Raw genomic sequence first — 17,234 nt, forward strand, 5'->3', positions numbered from 1 at the left:
ACGGGCTACTGATACCCTACGTGTGCTTGCTTTCTGCTTCATTTCACCAGTTGCTTGTTGGTGCTTCCTGGATTTCTTCCTACCTCAGGCCAGTGGTCCTAGGAACACAACCCAAGCAGAGTCTTAGTGATCTGTAGAGGGAGAACAAGGAGATAAGTAAGAAACATTGTTCACCTACTGGCTGTGGTCTACACAGATGGGTGTGGGGTAGAGATGTGGGTGAAGCCCCAGTATCAACTGGCACCCTAAACAATGTGCCATTCCATCCTGGCCTTGAGTTCTACTTATGAGAATGCTGATGTAAAATATGGTGATACTTGTAAAAACCCTTAACTTGATGATTTCTAATTCCTCTGAGGTAACTATTCCCTCAAGGAATAAATCCTGTGATTTCTGTCCTATTTGGAGCCCAAACTTACTTGTGATATTTCTTATATAGATAGAAAAGGCCAATCAGAAACTGGAGAGCTGGTCGAGACTTTTCTAAAATATCAGTTGCACAAACATAAAAACCTGAGTTCCACATTCATCGCCTGCATAAAAGCCCAATGTGGTGGTGCATATTTTTAAGTATATCATACCACATACAACACAGAAAAAAAATGACTGAGAAATAGTGTTAAATTGAACAAAATTGTATGGTGATAATTTTAACACTAAAAAAAAGTCATGTGGTTGCTTAATTTATGATAAAATGTAATAAACTAGGCACTCTATTAGCTCATTCATTTTTAAAATTCAATGAACAAAAATCATTGTAATTATGTCTCGAGAATATCTTGGAGCAAGTCCCAATTTCATAAACTCTCAGTGCATGGATAAGCACAGGAACTCAAAGAGCCTTGCTGAGTGTCATTGAAGCACAGAGAGTGGGAGCTAAGAAATGGAAGTGACTTTCCCCAAACTTCCCCTGGTGGGGGTAAGCAGATGTTCTGGAAGTGGGTGGAACTGTTGCAGTTTTGGTGAGAACCAGAAGTCTCACCTGTCAAAGGTGCTGTTACATAGAGCTCAAGAATCTTCCTCTTCCCCAAAAACCATCTCAGCTTAGTGGTGTCCAAATCTTTAGGGTCTGGGTAGTATGAGAAAAGAGAAAAATGATGAGGCCACAGTCACACCAAGTCTTGATGAATTTGGTTTAAGAAGAGACACTGGAAGCCAGGTGTGGAGAAGCAGAGGCATCAGTGGACACAGAATGAATTGGCTTCAACAGAGCTCAGCGGACACTGGATCTGGTCAGACAAACATTTAGTAAATCATTACATGGAAATAGAAACTAAAAATCCACTGTGAATAGACAAAAACTTCACCTGCCTTAACTTTGTCAAGGGCAAATCTCTATACCATCCTTTGCCTGAAATGAGGGCTTGAGAGGCTGAAACCTCTCTTTAGACTGAGAAGGAACAATAACCACCTTGTTCTGCTCCCCTCCACTTAATGACATGCTTAATCCCTAGTGGGTCAGCTCATATATGCTCTTCTAGTAACAAGCACCGACCACTGCCTAGGCAAAATTACAAATTGCTAAGTCCACTTCAAAGGCCCAATAGTAGGAGTTCTGAGATCGTCACACTGCCAGCTAACATGTATGCTGATCAACCTACTTTTTAAAATCCAACTTTCTTCAGGTTGTCTACTCCTTTGTAACTCTGGCTGGAACCCGGTTTTCAATGACGTCTTTGCTTCGATTCTGTTGCCTAAAGAAAATGCTCTCCCACTTTTCTTAATTTAAGTTCTCAACCATAATTCATCAAACCCTTGTACTGATTCGGGAGACATCACCTCAGGTGGCTTCTCTTGGTCTCAAATGTGGAGCTGGTAAGCAAGGATCCTGTAACAAGATCTCTTTGGGTAGATCAGCTTGTTGAAGCCATATTAGGGTTCTAGAAGTGGGAGTCTCCCAGTGCACTGACCCCTTCTCCTTTCTCTAGTCCCCAAGTCAACATCCCAGAAATAATCGCTCTGTGTGAACTTGCACTCTTTTTTCCTGCTTGACTTCGGAGTTTTACCTCCTTTCCAAAACGAGCATCATCAACGGCTCAAATTTTCATGCTAGACCTCGATGGGATGAATCGGAAAATTCTTAAAATAGCTTTGATCTTCATTTGCAGCACAGGTTTTCACCTCCCTTTTGCACAATCACCTGTCAAATCTGTTTGGCAGTGGCAACAATGGCTGGTTCATAGTTTAGCTTTTTCAATTTCCTCTGCTGCCCACCTTCTGACAGCATGCCAGCCAGCAGCAAAATGGCCAAATAACAGCAGACAGGCGGTGGAAGCCAGGGAGCTGAATAATGAGCCTTTGAACAGCAAGACAGGACAGAGGCAGAAGCTTCCTGAACAGACAGGACTAGGGGGAAGGCTCCTGTTTGCTGGTGGCTCCGATGCTGATCTGCAAGGAGACACCACAGGCTCCATTGGCCTTGGCAGGATTATAAAGGCTGGAGACGCACTAGAATAAACTCCCTTGAACACTGTCTCCAGTGTATTTCCTCCAGTCTGTTTTCTCCATGTTCAAGATTCATTCCTTTTTGGTTTTCCTGCTGCTCAAAGTATGTACGAGGCCAAGGAGCTGTGCTTCTCAATGTAAAATAAACACAGTTCCTTTTGAAACAGCTGAGGCAGAAGAAAAATGAGCCCAAAGAGTGAGAAGCAAAGGAAACTCTCAACTCTCACTCTGCTCTCTGCTGAGGCTGGGCTGGGAGACTGACTGCATTTACCCACTGTCCTCAGCTGCCAGAGGCTCGTGTGTGTGTGTGTGTGTCTGTGTGTGTGTGTGTGTGTGTGGTGTGTGTGGTGTGTGTGTGTGTGTGTGTGGTGTGTGGTGTGTGTGTGTGTGTGTGTGTGTGTGTGGTGTGTGTGTGTGTGTGTGGTGTGTGTGTGTGTGTGTGTGTGTGTGTGTATGTGTGTGTGTGTGTGTGTGTGTGTGTGTGTGTGTGTGTGGTGTATATGTGGTGTGTGTGTGGTGTGTGTGTGTGTGTGTGTGTGTGTGTGTGTGTGTGTGTGGGTGTGTGTGTGTGTATATGTGGTGTGTATTTGTGGGTGTGTGTGTGTGTATGTGTGGGGGTGTGTGTGTGTGTGTGTGTGTGTGTGGTGTGTGTGTGTGTGTGTGTGTGTGTGTGTGTGTGTGGGTGTGTGTGTGTTATGTGTGTGTGTGTGTGTGTGTTCATGTTTGTGTGTGTGGTGTGTGTGTGTATGTGTGTATGTGGTGTATGTGGTATGGTGTGTGTGTGTGGTATATGTGTGTGTGTGTGTGTGTGTGTGTGTTTGTGTGTGTATATGTGTGTGTATACGTGTGTGTGTGTACGTGTGTGTATATGTGTATGTATGTGTTTGTTTGTGTATACGTGTGTGTGTTTATGTGTGTGTGTGTGTGTGTGTGTGTGTGTGTGTTTGTGTGTGTGTATGTGTGTGTATGTGTGTGTGTGTGTGTGTGTGTATGGTGTGTGTGTGTGTGTTTGTGTGGGTGTATATGTGTGTGTGTGTGTGTGTGTGTATGTGTGTGTTGTGTGTGTGCGTATGTGTGTGGTGTATGTGGTGTGTGTGTGTGGTATGTGTGTGGTATATGGATGTATATGTGTATGTATGTGTGTGTGTGTATTCTTACTTCAATTCATCTTATTATAGTTTTGTTTCAAATGACTTTCTGTTCAAAATCATTGTTCCTCATTTTCATTAGCTCTATTTTTGTTTTGTTTCTGAGACAAGATTTCTCTTTATAACCCTGGCTGTCCTGGAACTCACTATGTAGATTAGGCTTGCCTTGCACTCACAAGGACCCACCTGCCTCTGCCTCCCAAGTACTGGGAGTAAAGGTGTGCACCACCCTGCTGGGCCATTAGCTCTATTTTTATTGTTGAGATTAGATGGGATGTGGAGAGGAGGGAGAGTCTGCCCCAAGGCTCTCCTAATCTCAGTATTGCTTTAATAAACATCTACACGAGAACTACCAGTAAGAGCTGATGTAAAAGACAACAGCTTAAAGGACTCATCCAGCATATTGAAACTTGCCATTTCTTTTAATGAAGGGACTCAACCCCCAAATCTAACTTCAGACTACTCTAATGACATAGAAGCTATAGTAAGAATCACAGATGTTCCACCAGCCAACCAGGGATTCAAGCCTCAGCCCAGCTTTAAGCATAAGGCTCCCCTGTGCCAACAACAGATCTTCCCAGCAAGTGCCTGAGGAGTGAGTTCACCTTCCTCTTGCTTGACTCATGTGTCATTGAGTTTTTTGAGGGTGATACGACACACTCAGGTCTGGAACCAGTTCTGACCAAGAACAGACATTAGTCTTTTCTCATTGTAGGAGAGGATAAATTTCCCTTACTTGACTGGGTTCTACTACTGGGCCTGACATGAAACAAATAAATAAGAGTAAAGCATAAAAAATTATTGCACATGGTGGAAGAACAATAAAGACCCACAGAGGTAGGATGCTTCTTAAAAGTAGGGTATGGATAAATGTGTGGGAAATGACAAAGTTGAGTGGGACAGTAATTAGAAATGGGGGAACTTGTTATCATGGCATATGCCTGTAAGTCTAGCACTTGGGAAGAAAATGAACAAAAAAAGGGAATTCAAGGCCATTCTTGGCTGTATAGTGAATTTGAGGCCACTTGAACTACTTTAGACCTTGTCTCAAAAAACAAAACAAGAATTGCTTTTGTGGGTTTCTTTGTACAGATCCATTTTGGTGCAAACCACAGTCTCTGGTAACGATCTGCCCTTTCTGTGGCAGTGGAAGGTGCCATTCTCATGGGCAGAATAGAAGCAAGACAGCCCTTTCTCTCATATGCTATTCTAGTTGGCCCTGTTCAAAAATTATTCTGGCATGTTTCAGAGGGCTCATGATTGGCTTTTTTAATCTTGGCCTTTCTGACTACTTTTCCTTTCTTTCCATACAGGTACATTTGCCCTTAATCTTTTGAGTTCGTTATTGTCGTTGTTGCTTCTGTTTTGTATTGTTTTTTTGTTTGCTTTCTGTTGTTTGCTTGGTTGTTTTTACAATACTGAGGATTGAATCCATGGCTACTGAGACAATTCCAAGGATGAACTATTTCCCTTACCTTTGGATTTTCTTCTCTGGGGACCTATTATTTATGCAAGATTTGCTTTTAAGAGCAAGATTGCAGTTTTAGTTATTTTCTGTTTCCTCTTAACCACAACACCTAGAAGTGTGCTATGGAAGTATTCTTAAAGTGAAATATATTCTTAGAAATATTTTAAAGCCTATTCTCAAAGAATATTAGGCGAAGAGAAGAGTCCAGAGTCTTCTGTGAATAATCTATATCTATATCATCTATATCTATATCTATATCATATATATATATAACAGAAAAGCTACATTCTTCATTTAGTGACTTTGGTTGCAGTTCACTCCTTGTGGTGAGTTGCTAGAATTGCAAGCAAACGCAAGAATAGAAAACTCCCCAGAAGAGGCTATATCCTTAGGATATTAGAAGAACCCCTGCACTCAGAGCATTTGGTAAGAACTCTTCTGAAGTCCCACAGCTGCTGAGTCCCCAGTGGACTCAGGGACCCATCACACCCTGAAGGCATCCCAGAAGTTCCTCTATACACAGAGTAACTGGGCAACCAACACCACAGTCTGAAGACTAACTGGAGGCTCTGTGGCATGCAGGGCAACTGACCCAAAAGACTGAAAGCCTCCCTAGAGTTTGGCTGAAAACAGGGAAACAGAAACCACAGTGCATAGGCCCCTCTGGAGAACAGCTTCACATAGGACAACAGTTTGACTGCTCCTCTGAAGACCCAACAGTCTGAAGCCTTCCTGGAGGTGAACTGCAGCCAGGGCAACACATCAGCAGCTTCTTTGACCCTCTGAAGACCCTCCAGTTGGAAGGCTCCACAAGAGGTCTGCTATAGCCCAGACCACAGGCCTAACAGGAGAGCTGAAGCAACCCAGGGACAAAAGAGGCAGACTCCAGACAGGGTCACCCAGACCAGCAAACACCAGGGATTACCAGATGGTGAGAGGCAAGCACAAGACCAAAAGCAACAGAAGCCAATATATGTATGCGGGCATCATCAAAAGCCAGTTCTTCTACCACAGCAAGCCCTGAATACACCAACACACCTGAAAATCAGGAAACTAATCTAAAATCCTAACTCATGAAGATAATAGAGTCCTTTAAAGAGGATATAAATAACTCATGAAAGAAATACAGGAAAATGCAGGTAAACAGGTAGAAGCCCTTAAAGAGGAAACAAAAAAAAAATCCCTTAAAGAAATATAGGAAGACACAATTAAACAGGTGAAGGAAGTTCATAAAGCAGTCCAAGACCTAAATAAGTGAAAGTAGAAACAATAAAGAAATCACAAATGGAGGCAAACTTGGAAATGGAAAACCTAGGAAAGAGGTCAGGAATTACAGATATAATTATCACCAACAGAATACAAGAGATAGAAAAGAGAATTGCAGGTGTAGAAGATATCTCTGAAGAGATTGACACAACTGTTAAAGAAAATACAAAACATAAAAAACTCCCAACCCCAAACATCCAGGAAATTCAGGACACAATGAAAAGACCAAATCTAAGAATAATTGAAATAGAAGAGAATGAAGATTCCCAGCTCAAAGGACCTGAAAACATCTTCAACAAAACCATAAAAGAAAACTTCCCTAAACTAAAGAAAGAGATGGCCATAAAGGTACAAGAAGCCTACAGAATATCAAACAAATAGGATGAGAAAAGAAAATCCTCTCATCATATAATAATCAAAACACTAAATGCACAGAACAAAGCAAGAACAGTAAAAGCTTCAAGGGAAAAGGGCCAAGTAGCATACAAAGGTAGATCTATCAGAATTACACCAGACTTCTCAAAAGAGGCTATGAAGACCAAAAGAGCCTGGTCAGAGATCATGCAAACTCTAAGAGAACACAAATGCCAGCCCAGGCTACTATACCCAGCAAAACTCTCAATCAACATGATGGAGAAACCAAAACATTCCAGGACAAAACCAAATTCAGACAGTATATATCTACTAATCCAATGCTACAAGGGATCCTAGAAGGAAAACCCTAACACAAGGAAAGTCCCTACACCAAAGAAAAGGCAAGATATTAAGCATCTCACAACAAAGCCAAAAGGAGAGAACCACGAGCACATGAAGCTACCTACAAAACCAAATATAACAGGAACCAACAGGCATCTCTCTTTAATATCTCTTAATATTAGTGGACTCAACTCACCTACAAAAAGACATAAGCTAACAGACTGGATACTTAAAGAGGACCCAGCATTTTGCTGCATACAGGAAACACATCTCAGTGACAAAGACAGACACTACCTCAGAGTAAAAGGCTGAGAAAACAGTTTTCCAAACAAATAGTCCCAAGAAACAAGCTGGAGTAGCCATTCTAATATCCAATAAAATCGACTTTCAACCAAAAGTTACCAATCATGATGAGGAAGGACACTTCATATTCATCAAAAGGAAAATCCACCAAGAGAAATTCTCAATCTTGAATATCTAGGCACCAAATGCAAGGATACCTACATTCACAAAAGAAACCTTAGGGCTGGAGAGATGGTTCAGTGGTTAAGAGCACTGACGGCTCTTCCAGAGGTCCTGAGTTCAAATCCCAGCAACCACATGGTGTCTCACAATCATCTGTGAAAGGATCTGATGCCCTCTCCCAGTGTGTCTGAAGACAGCTCAGTGTACTCATATAAATAAATAAATAAATCTTAAAAAAAAAGGAAACCTTAGTAAAGCTCAAAACACACATTGAACCCCACACAATAATAGTGGGAGAATTCAACACCCCACTCTCACCAGTGGACAGGTCATCGAAACAGAAACTTAACAGAAACACAGTGAAACTAACAGAGGTTATGAACCAAATGGATTTAACCGACGATATACAGAACATTTCACCCTAAAATGAAAGAATACACCTTCTTTACAGCACCTTATGGTACCTTCTCAAAAGTCAACCATATAACTGGTCACAAAACAGCCCCCAACCAATACTAGAAGATTGAAATAATAACCACCTCTGTAATAATAGCCTTTCAGTATTCAATAACAGCAAAATTAAGAGAAAACCCACATACGTGGAAACCGAACAACTTTACTCAATGATAATTTGGTCAGGGAAGAAATAAAGAAGTTATAGACTTCCTGGAATTTAATGAAAATGTTGACACATCAGACCCAAATTTATGGGACATAACAAAAGCAGTGCTAAGAGGAAAATTCATAGCACTAAGGGCCCTGGTAAAGAAACTGGGGAGATCTTACACTAGCAACTTAACAGTACACCTGAGAGCTCTAGAACAAAAAGAAGCAAACTCACACAAGGGGAGTAGACAGTAGGAAATAGTCAAACCCAGGGCTGAAATCAACCAAGTAGAAACAAAGAGAACTATACAAAGAATCAACAAAACTGGGAGCTGGTTCTTTGAGAAAAAACAAGATAGATAAACCCTTAGCCAGACTAACCAGAGGGCACAGAGACAGTATCCAAATTAACAAAATCAGAAATGAAAAGGGAGACATAACAACAGAAATGGAGGAAATTCAAAAAAAATCATCAGATCCTACTACAAAAACCTATATTCAACAAAACTGGAAAATCTGGATGAAATGGATAATTTTTTAGACAGATACCACAGACCAAAGTTAAATCAAGAGCAAGTAAACTATCTAAACAGGTCCATATCCCATAAGGAAATAGAAGTCATTAAAAACTTCTCAACCAAAAAATGCCCAGAGCCAGATAGATTTAGTTCAGAATTCTAATAGACCTTCAGAGAAGATTTGATACCAATATTCCTCAAATGATTCCATAAAATAGAAAGAGATGGAACATTACCTAATTCATTCTATGAAGCCACAATAACTCTGATAATTAAACCACACGAGAACCCAACCAAAAAAAGAGAACTTCAGACTAATTTCCCTTATGGATATTGACGCAAAAACATTCAATAAAATTCCCTCAAACCAAATCCAAGAACACAGCAAAACAATCATCCATAATGATTAAGTAATTTTCATCCCAGTGATGCAGGGATGTTTCAATATATGGAAATTCATCAACATAATCCACTATATGAACAAACTCAAAGGAAAAAAAAACAAATGATCATCTCATTAGATGCTGAGAAAGCATTTGACAAAATTCAACACCCCTTCATGTTAAAAGTCTTGGAAAGATCAGAATTCAAGACCCATAACTAAACATAGTAAAGCAATATATAGCAAAACAGTGGCCAACATCAAACTAAATGGAGAGAAACTTGAAGCAATCCCACTAAATCCCAGGGACTAGACAAAGCTGCACACTCTTTTCCCTACCTATTCAATATAGTACTCAAAATCCTAGCCAGAGCAATCAGACAACAAAAGGAGGTCAAAGGGATACAAATTGGAAAGGAAGAAGTAAAAATAACACTATTTGCAGATGATATAATAATATAGTTATGTGACCCAAAAATTTCCACTAGAGAACTCCTAAGCCTGATAAACAACTTCAGGAAAGTGGCTGGGAATAAAATTAACTCAAACAAATCAGTAGCCTTCTTCTCCTTAAAGGATAAACAGACTGAGAAAGAAATTAGGGAAATAACACTCTTCACAGTAGTCTCAAGTAACTTAAAATACCTCGGTATGACTATAGCCAAGCAAGTGAAAGATCTGTATGACAAGTACTTCCAAGTCTTTGAAGAAAGAAATTGAAGAAAATCTTAGGAAATGGAAAGATCTCTCATGCTCATGGATTGGCAGGATTGATACTGTAAAAATGGCCATCTTGCCAAAAGCAATCTACAGATTCAATGCAATCTCCATCAAAATTCCAACTCAATTCTTTACAGAGTTAGAAAGAGCAATGTGCAAATTCATTTGGAATAGCAAAAATCCCAGGATAATGAAAACTATCCTCTACAGTAAAAGAAATTCTGGGGGGAATTACCATTCCTGACCTCAAGCTGTATTACAGAGCAATAGTGATAAAAACTGTATGGTATTGGTACAGAGACAGGCAGGTAGATCAATGGAATAGAATTGAGACCCAGAAATGAACCCACATACCTATGGTACTTGATCTTTGACAAAGGAACTAAAACTGCCCAGTGGAAAAAAGATAGCATTTTCAACAAATGGTGCTGGTCCAACTGGAAGTCAACATGTAGAAGAATACAAACCGATCCATTCTTACTGCCCTGTACAAAGCCCAAGTCCAAGTGGATCAAGGATCTCCACGTAAAACCAGATACAGTCAAACTAATAGAAGAAAAAGTGGGGAAAAGCCTCAAACACATGGACACTGGGGAAAATTTTCTGAATACAGCAACAGTGACTTGTGCTCTAAGATCAAGAATCAACAAATGAAACTTCTAAAATTGCAAAGCTTCTGTAAGGCAAAGGAGACTGTTATTAGGACAAAATGACAACTGACAGATTGGGAAAAGATCTTTACCAATCCTACATTCGATAGAGGGCTAATATCCAATATATACAAAGAACTCAAAAAGTTAGACTCCAGAGAATCAAATAACTCTATTAAAAATGGGGTACAGAGCTAAATAAAGAATTCTCAGCTGAGGAATATGGAATGACTGAGAAGCACCTAAAGAAATGTTCAGCATTCTTAGTTATCAGGGAAATGCAAATCAAAACAACCCTGAGATTTCACATCATACCTGTTAGAATGGCTAAAATAAAAAACTCAGTTGACAACAGATACTTGTGAGGATTTGGAGAAAGAAGAATACTCCTCCATTGTTGGTGGGATGGCCAGCTGGTACACTCTGGAAATCAGTCTGGAGGTTCCTTAGAAAATTGGACATATTACTACCTGAGGACCCAGCTATACCTGGGGATATACCCAAAAGATGCTCCAACATATAACAAAGACACATGCTCTACTATGTTTATAGCAGCCTTATTTATAATACCCAGAAAGTGGGAAGAACCCAGATGCCCTTCAACAGAGGAATGGACACAGAAAATATGATACATTTACAGAATGGAGTACTACTCAGCTATCAAAAACAATGCCATCATGAAATTCATAGGTGAATATATTGAGCTAGAAAATATCATCCTGAGTGAGATAACCCAATCACAGAAAAACACACATGGCATGCACTCACTGATAAGTGGATATTATCCCAAAAGCTTGGATTACTGAAGAAGATACACTCCATAGACCATATGAAACTCAAGAAGAAGGATGACTAAAGTGTGGATGCTTCAGTCCTTCATGGAAGGGGGAAAATATTCATAGGAGGAGAAATGGAGACAAAGTTTGTAGCAGAGACTGAAGGAATGGCCATTCAGATCCTGCCCTACCTGGGGATCTATCCCACATACATACAGTCACCAAACCCAGACAATATTGCTGATTCCAAGAGGTGCATGCTGACAGGAGACTGATATACCTGTCTCCTGAGAGGCTCTGCTAGAGCATGACAAATACAGAGGCAAGTGCTAACAGCCAACCATTGAACTGAGAATGGGGTCCTCAGTGGAGGAGTTCGAGAGAGGATTGAAGGAGCTGAAGGGGTTTGCAACCCCATAAGAAGATCAATACCAATTTACCAGAGCTCCCAGGGACTAAATCAGCATCCAGAGAGTACACATGAACAGACCTATGGCTCCAGCTGCATATGTAGCAAAGGATGGCCTTGTTGGTAACCAGTGGGAGGAAAAGCCCTTGGTCCTGCCAAGGCTGGATCCCCCAGTGCAGAAGAATGTCAGAATGGGGAAGCAGGAAGGGATGGGTGGGTGGGTGAGGGAACACCCTTATAGAAGAAGGAGGAGGGGGATGCGATGGGGGTTTTATGCATGGGAAATGGGGAAAGGGGATAACATTTGAAATGTGAAATTGAAAAATCCAATAAAAATTTTAAACAAAAGAAAAAATAAACCAAGAACTAATCACAATTTTTTTGCAAATGTCAAGCACTTCCTTGTCACAATTAAGAAGCTATATCATGTTCCCTATATGCTCCATGTAAACAGTGAAAAAAAACATTTTATCTAAATACAAGGCTCATCCTATTAATTTTCTGTTTATTGTTAAATTTAATATTTGATTTCTCTACAAGTTCTCTAAAACTACAGTTGGTATTATTACAATGACTACTTAATACAAACATTTAATAAAACTATTAGATGAGCAAAAAAGAAAAAAGAAAAAGAAAAGAAAAAGGACATCCTGAGTTTTGCAGGCAAATGGATGGAACTAGAAAATATCATCCTGAGTGAGATAACTCAAAATGACATGCACAGAATGTACTCACTAATAAGTGGATATTAGCAAAAAAAAAATACAGAATACCCAAGATACAGTCCACAGAACTCATAAAGGTCAACAAGCTGAAGGACCCAAGTGAGGACACCTCAGTCCCACTTGGGAGTGAGAAGAAAGCAACCACAGTGGGGGAGGGAGGTAGAGACCTGGGAGGGAAAGGGGACATTTTGGGTAAATGGAAGGGGAACATGATCTGGTATTGGGTGGTGGAAAAGGACTGAAGCCCTGAAGGCCAGCAGAAAGAATGGAAACAGGGAACCTCGGGAAGTAGGAGGCTGGAAGGTCCCTCCAGTATGTACCAGAGACCTGGGAGGTGAGCGACCCTCAAAACTCAAAGGGAGGGACCTTAGATGAAAGGCCCTACAGTGGGGAGAGGGAACTTGTAGAACAGGGCATCAGATGAGGGATGGGGCTTCTATCCCACAGTCAAAACTCTGACCCATAATTGTTTCTGTGTGAAAGAATTGCAGGGATGTAAATGGAGAAGAGCCCGAGGAAAAGGAGGTCCAGTGACAGGCACAAAGTGGGATCCAGCTTAAGGGGAGGCCCCAAGGCCAGTCACCATTTCTGTGGCCATGGGGGGCTCACAAAAAGGGACCTACCATGACTGCTCTCCAAAATACCAAACAAGCAGCTGAAAGAGTCAGAGGCAGATATGTGCACCCAACCAATGAACAGAAGCTGCTGACCCCTCTGGTTGAATTAGGGAAAAGCTGGAGAAAGCTGAGAAGGAGGGCAACCCTGTAGGAGGACCAGCAGTCTCCATTAACCCCTGGGCTCTCTCAGATACTGGATCACCAACCAGGCAGCACACATCAGCTGATATGAGGCCCCCAACACATATACAGCAGAGGACTCCTGGGTCTGGGTTCAGTCAAAGAACCTAACCCTCAAGAGACTGGAAACCCCAGGGAGTTTAGAGGTCTGGTGGGGTGGATGGGCTAGGGACATCCTCGTAGAGATAGGGGAGGCAGGGAGGAGATATGGGATGTGGAACAGTCGGAAGGTAGACAGGGAGGGAAATAAAATCTGGAGTGTAAAAATAAATAAATAGATAAATAAATAAATAAATAAATAAATAATTTTAAGACTCATTTATTTATGCACCTTGTTTTGACAAAAGTGCCATGCATGCTCACAAAAACATATTGAAAGAATGTCCTTACATGGCACAAGATATTTTTTTTTTAATTTTCTTTCCTCAGATTCCATGTCACCCATTTCCCCAGAATCCTTGAGAAGAGATAACAGTGAAAATCCAAATGACATAATAACCAGACACTGGAGAGAGGCACTTACCTCAGAAAACTTCCTATGTGATCAATGGGGAATGATACTGAGTAAAAGCTATTTTAAGTCAGACCATCCCATGGAAGCAAATGTTTGGACAACACAATATCAATATTTCTATGTTGAAAGCTACTTCTCTTGAGAGTTGATAGACCCCAAAGTATGTTCCATGTAATTTCTCAGTTGCACATTCATATTACTGCCTAGTCCCCTCTTGTAAAATCTCGTTATGGGACTATACAAAAACAGGAGAAATTGACTTGAAGCGTGCTTGTGCCATAGAACCTTATTTTCTGTAAGACTGAGTCAAATGGTTTAAGAATTTACATTTCAATAAGTGTCCTAAAATTATTTTGACCTTCTCAAGCCTGTGGGAAATTCTCATTTTATCATACTTTTATTAGAATTCCTGTTTCACCAGGCTCTGACAGATGTATACACTTTTAATTACTGTGGTTTTCAATAAGCTAGTGATTCGTTGAGAGGATAAAAATCCATGCTGAGTTTTTTTATTGTGTTCTTGGTAAATTTGTTAAATGCTAATTCGAAATGGAGCTAAAAATAAGTAAAATGCACTATGCTATATTGTTGACGCTAAGCCACCTTCCAGGTGCAAATATTCCAGGTACAAATATTCCAAGTGTCTAGCGTCACCAAATCAAATATCACTTATATCATTAGAAGTAGAGGAAACACACTTGTGAGCAATTACAGCATGTGATGGAATTATTGACTGCTGCTACTCCAGGTGATAAAGATGCGACAGAGACAGGTGGCATATCTCTAATCAGTAATTAAGGGAGAATAAGACATCCAAGGTCAATCTGCCACTATCAATCATACTTAAAGTCGGGTATCAAGAACCAGCTAGATATTCAACTTTTCTATGATTCGGCAAGATGAGAAGATGTTACTTGAGAAGATGAGCTCATTTCACTTAAAATTTAAAAAGAAATCTTTTGGACTCTAAACTTTATTTTTCCTCATTATTGTAGGAATTTCAGCAGCAAAGCCAGTGAAAGACAATTTTCTATTTTTATCCTCTTCCCAAATGACTACAAGCAATGCCGGCTTATTAAAACAATGTTAGTCATGACCCTTGTTAACAGCAGTGCAGTTGAGCCTCTATGTCTTCAAGATTATAGATATTCTTTATAATTTGGGAATATATCTAGTGTTTTTGTATTTATTGATTTTGCAAATGTAATATAAATAGATTTTCTTTCCACAGATTGTGTCTTCTTAATTGACCAAAACAGCAATACTTAAAGACTATAAATTGAGAGTTTGTATCAAAGTTCCAACAGGGCCAACAAAAACAACAGACTCTGTACTTCCTCCAATTTTATAGTGAGTTTCTGAGTTATCCATGCAAAGCAACTGCTTGATGATACAGCAAATGTCCACCTCTTAGGTGTAAAAAGGATTTAGAAATATTTTTTTCTTTATCTTTCAACAACACCTTGCAGAAAAGGAAATGGGCCACTTTCTCCCATCTTTAGCCTAGTGGGAATAGTACTGAGGAGATTCTCTGAGAACTTGGAATCTGATTATGTGACATTTGAGGGTTATAAACATATGAACTGTGAATTTAAGCCCTGCTCCTGGCACATCTCTGACAATATCTGAGAGCAGCCTATTCCCTGTACATCATTGTCACTTACCTTTGCAGTTTCCTGCAAAGTTTATAAATCCATAAAATTTACAAATAGCTTAGAAATGTTGAGTGTCAGATTCAGTATATGCCAGCAATCATATCTAGAGTCAACATATGTCATGGAAGGCTAATTTGGATAATCAATCACAGAAAAGGTGTCAGAAACAAAACAGTTGGAAGAATCGATTGCCAAGAAATTCTCATCACAGAAAATAAGATCCATGAGTCTTCCTAGTTCCGTGACATTTGTGTTTGCAATGCGACTGTGTGTGTTTACACCCCACTTCCTAATGCTAGACACTGGGTTATTGGAGAGAAGTTGTGGATCTATTTTTAGGGCATCAAAAAAATAATCCTTATTTCAAGTGTCTCTGTAAGTAGAGCCTTTGCCACAAGCTGGATGGAGGGTTAAAGATGGAGGGACAGACCCACAGAGGCTTGGTTGACATCTGCGGTGCCCATGGGGGGAGGCAGAGGGGAGTGTCAGATCCCCTAGAAGGGAATTTCAGGTAGTCGTGAACTGCCTGAGGTAGGCGCAAGAGCAACGAGTAAGTGCTATTTACTGCTAAGGCATCTTTCCATTCTCTTAGATTTCAAACGAGCAAACAATAGACATTATACACCTAAGTTAAAGGAGCGGGAGAAAAATGAAGAAGATGCTGTGCATCTGATTTGTATGAAAATAGTCACCCATAGTGATGGCCTTGGAGACACCAAGAAGAAAGCAAGTGTCTGTACTTACAGAGATACTGATGCGCATCCATATACATCCTCAAGTATGAGGTCCATGTGGTTTTAACAGACATGCATGTATATTGCTTAGTAAGGAAGACTCCACCTGGGTAGACTAAAAGTTAGTCTTTAATATGCTCAAGATGCTATAATGGATGCCACTACACCTGAACAGGTTCTACTCACTGTGTCAAAGCGGATAGCTTTATGACAGCTGAGTAGTTCATATAGATCTTTACCCCCACAGCTTTGACAGAGAAGCCATGTGTCCTCTGGTGAGAATATGATGGATGAAGGCAGAAGTTATAGCCTTTTTGCTTGATTGTAAATTACTCCAGTGGCCATGTCAAGAAACAAACAAACAGGACCACAGCAAATTTTTCCTGCGGACAGAGTTACTCACAGAAATGACCGTCCTGAGTGTAGTCACGTTGGGGGGCAATTGTCTTCTATGAAATACAGATTCTTCAGATAGAAGTAGTTTGAGGTGTGTTTCAGGATGTAAAAGCTGGGGAGGGTTTCCTGGGAGGCCAGCTAGTAGGAGGCTCGCTCTAACTACAGAGGGCATCTGGTATGTCTACTCTAAAGGCTCCTACAAACCATGGAAGCTCTCTCCAAAGTTTGAGATGGCTTGGAAACCTAGCCAAGACAGATAGCAAGGATGCTGGAAGCAGGGCCCTTCCCTTCTAACAGTCACCTTCTGTGGTAGGAGTTGGGTTAGGAAGCAAAGGATGAAGGGCAAGCATGGGTTAGAGGTTGGAGGATGATGAACAGGACAAAGATAGTGGAAGTCCAAGCAAAGAAGACTGTAGGGGGATCCTTTCTGCTTTCTACCATAAGGTAGTTTTACAGAATTAAACTTCTTACTATACCAGAATAAAAACTTTTGAAGACAGTGTCCAGGCCAACTTCTCCTTTCCCTTTATAGTCTTAGAATTCAAGAAATAAGTCATTTGTTCAGATGAATCTACAGGTAGAATCTCAGTGTGAGAAACCTGCAGGGGATTCATCTCCACAGCACATGTAGGATAATTTGTAAACCATATCCGTTTTCATTCTTACATTTCTATTAAAATGTTACTTTTTGAGGATTGCATATAATATTGATTATGTTGGAAAATACTAGCCTTGCTCTTGCCTGATATGTCTTTAAGACACCATGATTTATGTGAAAATATCAATCACAAATGTTGATTATATTAAAGGCATGCTGAGAAGCTATACTTGGTTTTAAAAGATATGACCTAATACCCACAAAAG

The sequence above is a fragment of the Rattus rattus genome, chromosome 5 (genome assembly GCF_011064425.1).
Source record: "Rattus rattus isolate New Zealand chromosome 5, Rrattus_CSIRO_v1, whole genome shotgun sequence".
NCBI classification, from domain to species: Eukaryota; Metazoa; Chordata; class Mammalia; order Rodentia; family Muridae; genus Rattus; species Rattus rattus.